Source organism: Telopea speciosissima, chromosome 2, assembly GCF_018873765.1.
Source record: "Telopea speciosissima isolate NSW1024214 ecotype Mountain lineage chromosome 2, Tspe_v1, whole genome shotgun sequence".
Classification (NCBI taxonomy): domain Eukaryota; kingdom Viridiplantae; phylum Streptophyta; class Magnoliopsida; order Proteales; family Proteaceae; genus Telopea; species Telopea speciosissima.
Window position 1 is genome coordinate 26,589,455 of NC_057917.1, and position 4,355 is coordinate 26,593,809.

Here is a 4,355-nt window from a genome sequence, read left to right on the forward strand (position 1 = left end):
CTTCATGGTATTCTCCACCATTGTTACTCTTAAAACACTTAACTTTGTTCCCTGTTTCAGATTCTGTAAGGGCTTTCCACTTCTTGAAAATATCAAAAACATCAGATTTATTTTTCATAGCATAAATCCATGTCTTTCTGATTGCATCATCTATAAATGAAACAAAGAGCTCTCCCTTGGTACCCTGACACCGGTGCAACACATCATGTCACTCCAAACTTGCACTCTCTTTCTCAAAATGATGAGTATACAGGTTCGGATCCACTTCATGCTGGCAATGGTAAGGGCTTACCGATTTCACATCTTGGTTATTCCTCTTTACCCTCTTTCTCTAACCATTCTTTTCACTTAAATAATGTTCTTCATGTTCCGTCTATTTCCAAACGTCTACTTTCTGTTAATCAGTTTACCTGTGATAATAATGTATTTTTTAAATTTCATCCCTCTCACTTTCTTGTGAAGGATCAAGTCACCAAGTCAACTCTGTTGTCCGGTCTGAGTAAAGGCGGCCTTTATGAGTTTCCTTCATCTTCATCTCCATCAACTCATGCTTCGGTTCGCATCTCCCTTGACTTGTGGCATCGTCGACTTGGCCACCCTCATGAACATCTTCTTCTATCAAACCCTACCCCTGACTGACTGGAATCTTGACTGAAGGACAGGAACCCCTGACATGGCATCCAAGCACACTGTGGAGTATCACTCTAGTGATTGAATTTGATGAAAAAACCCTGGGCATGTCTTCCTAGATACCTGTCAGAAGGTGGACAGTGGATCCCTACTGTTGCATGGCCCACAACATAATGTACTGCTTGGACTCTAGGTAGTCTCTCTCCTCTTCATAAATGTGGGACCCACACCTGGAAATGTGTGCAAAAGACCCTAAATGACATGTGGGTACAAGGCCCTGACCCTGCGTCAAACCCCTGTGCAAGCCCACAGAGATTCAGCTTTGCTGAATTCTCTGGGTGATGCAGACATCACCCAAAGACATCGCCCAGAGTGCAAAATTGCATTATTTTAATGATTTAATCTGTGGGGACCACCCATATTGGACATGGGTACCCTCCATAGGTTGAGGGGAGTCTGAGGGACCACCTCATACCCTTGGATCACTGTGGACCCCACCTGAGTACCCAGAATGGTTGAGAATGCAATAAAAAATGCATTTTGGAAATAGGCCTTAGCAGCCAAACAGGCCCTAGTCATGGGCTGGGCTATAAATACCAGTACCTTGGGTTCATTTTAAACCCTTGGCTACTGTTTAAATCATGGAAGAAGGGAGAGGAAAGAAAAGAGAGAAAAGAGAGGAAGAAGAAGAAAAGAGAAGAAGAAGGAAGGAGGGAGGCAGCCCTACACCCCAAGGCCCTGATTTTGTGCATTCTCAAACCTGTGCAGGTATAAACACATATGCTCATACCTGTTGCTCTCTTTGATTCTTGTGATTTGCTGGGTTTTTGGCCATTGGCAACCTAGAACAGCTGGGGATTGCCATGGACTATCTCAGATCTGCCATGCAAGCATGATGCATGGAAGATCTGAGTGTTTTATGATGATTCCCATATCTGTTTTACAAATCTGGAACCGAAACCCAGGCTGTGCCTAGCTGCACTACTATATTACACTGAAAATTGGCTGTTTGTACTCCTGATTGCATGCCCTGGCTACATGAGACCTAGCCCTAGTTGGATTACCATTTCATATGTAAATCCAGCTTTGGAGGTAGCCAAAACCCAGATTTGCATCTGAAGAAACCCATAGTTACTATTCACTGGGCTGTCTGGACAGCCTCTGGTAGCCAAGTGGTGGGCCCAATTGAAAATCCATAGGGACCAGTGCAAAGTATGCCCTTGGGGGTCCAAGATGACCTAACATGCATTGGGAGAAGACCCATGCACTGCCCATGGTTCAAAACCTTGGAATCTCAGCCTTAACTTCGATTTTGCAATCTTTGGGCGAGGCAGACATCGCCCAGTGAAGGAAATTTTGCTGTTTTGATGCTTCGACCTGAGGATCCTCACCTTAGGGCTATGACACAGTCTAGGGAGGTGGAAAATGACCAAAATGCCCCTCCCCACATCTGTCCATGTGTATTAGTGCTTTGGGAACCCAAGTGGGTCTGCAGGGCTTGGAAACCCTGCCTATGATGGTCCTGCAGCACTGTTAAATTGGGGACAACACTGTAAGACTAATGTAATCTAGGAACATGTACCAATGTAATAAATGACCATTCTACCCCTAGGCCACCATCTCTGGATGATGCACCGGGACATAGGCCTAAGGCCCAGTGCAAGGCCCAGAGAATTCCAAGTGATGACCAACTGTACACCGGGTCAACCCAGTGAGCTTAGATCAACCCTAGGACCTTCAAAAACAGTTTGGAATATTAAATGACAATTTCTTATTTATATCTAGGGTTTGATCCCGCGCTCGAGGCCTACAGCCAGACTGTAGCCGGAACTGAATTTGCAACTGAGTTCTTAGAACCAGACTCAGGTGAGTGAAATATTATCGTGTATGTATGTGTAACTGTATTATTATTATGCCGGCAATTAAATTCCTAAATTATAAATGTTGTGTTATTTAAATTCTGTTCAATTACTCAAAATTGTTACACATTGATTGTCTGTTGATCAACACTGTGATTTTTTTACATGATGATTGTGAATGTTAGACTAGATGCTGTAGTCGGCTTGGAAATGAGGCTGGTGGTAGCCTGTAGTATGGGATACAATTGACACCGCCCGACTCATACGATGCCATATAGACATGGGGCTAGAGTTTCATCACCCGTGCTACGCACCCTTGCCAACAGTGGTTAAGGTGTTGGGTAACTGTGAGGACTAACGTAAAACCCTAGAGGTGTTTACGCTGGGAAGCCTCAGCACAGCTGGGATGCCACAGGGCATATTTGTCGGGAAGCCTCGGGCTACAAGCTTGGGAAGCATCGAAAGGTGAATTTTTGGCTATATTCCACATATAAAGATTATGCATCGGTTTGGTGGAATTATATTGAGTCGGTTACCTCACAAGAGTTAATCCAGAGGGCCGGTCGGGCTGACCTGGGTAGGGAGATGCTGGAGCCGGCTGGTTCTCTCCTATAACTCAATGGGTGTATCGTAGGAAAGGGTAACCAAGCCCACACCAGGGATACATGTATTGGGGATTGTAGTAGCACTAACCTGACTTAGCTGTATTGTTAGGTGGCTAATTAAATAATTTGAACTTGCATATCATGTAGGATCATGTGGATTGTGGTTGCATGTGCATGCATGATGATATGTTTTGCTCACGAGCTCAGTGGGGCTCACACTCTGCTATATATGTCTTTCTTCTAGATGATTCTGCAGGTGGATGCCGCTGTGGCATGGCGGCTCATTACGAGGAGGAGGGCCCTAATTGTTATGATGATATTGGTGTGGACCCCGATGGAGGTCGTGCCGATGATGCGTGCATTCTCGGTGGTCATTGAGGAAGACCAGTGAGGAGTGCACTTGATGCTTTTTGTCTTGGGGACTCCTTTTTGTTTTTGTTAGGAGTTTGTCCCCGTTTTACTTGTGGTGAGGTTTTAGTTTTCTTCTTTTTGGGGTTGAGTTATCTTGCCCTGTATATATATGTCTGTATTTTCTTTTGGCTTTTGTTTTTTGTCAGCTATACCTTTTCAGTTTATGGGTTGTTCTGGGAAATGTTTCAGAACTTATCTATATATATCACCACCATTTTCTGTATCGTTACGCTTTCTCTTTTGTTATTTTAATTGTAGTTTCTCTGCAACACTCTGATCTAACTCGTGGTAAAGTGATGAATGTGGGACCGTGAATGTATTAACTACTTCTAAATCCGTGGGATTTGGCGGATTATCGTTATGCAATTCAGGTCACCTACCTAATCCTCTCAGGGGGTGGTTTGGGGTGTGACAGAGCTTGGTATCAGAGTGAGAGGCTCTTCTTACATTCACGGCATGCAGAATAGGAATAATAAGCTATCAACATTAAAACATGCAATCAAGTAAAAGCTACAGGGGAGGTAGAAGTAATTAAAAGACAGATGCATTAATTCCATTAATTTAAAGATAACTGTGGCCGAGCCACTACAAACTGTTTGAATGAAGGAACTACCTTCAAGTTTACATCAGTAGAAGAAAAAAAAAGAAGAAACATATATACACCACATCCAAAGGAAACTACATAAACTATAAAAAAAAAAAGTAAGAAAGGTCTGAACTACATAATAAGTCAGGCTGCACATGTAGAAGCTGTCAGGAATACTACTCAGTCGGTAGCAAGTCGCTCGGTGGAGGATGAGACTGGCGAGAGTCAACGCGGTAGAATTTGTCCTAAAAGTCCAGACGTTGC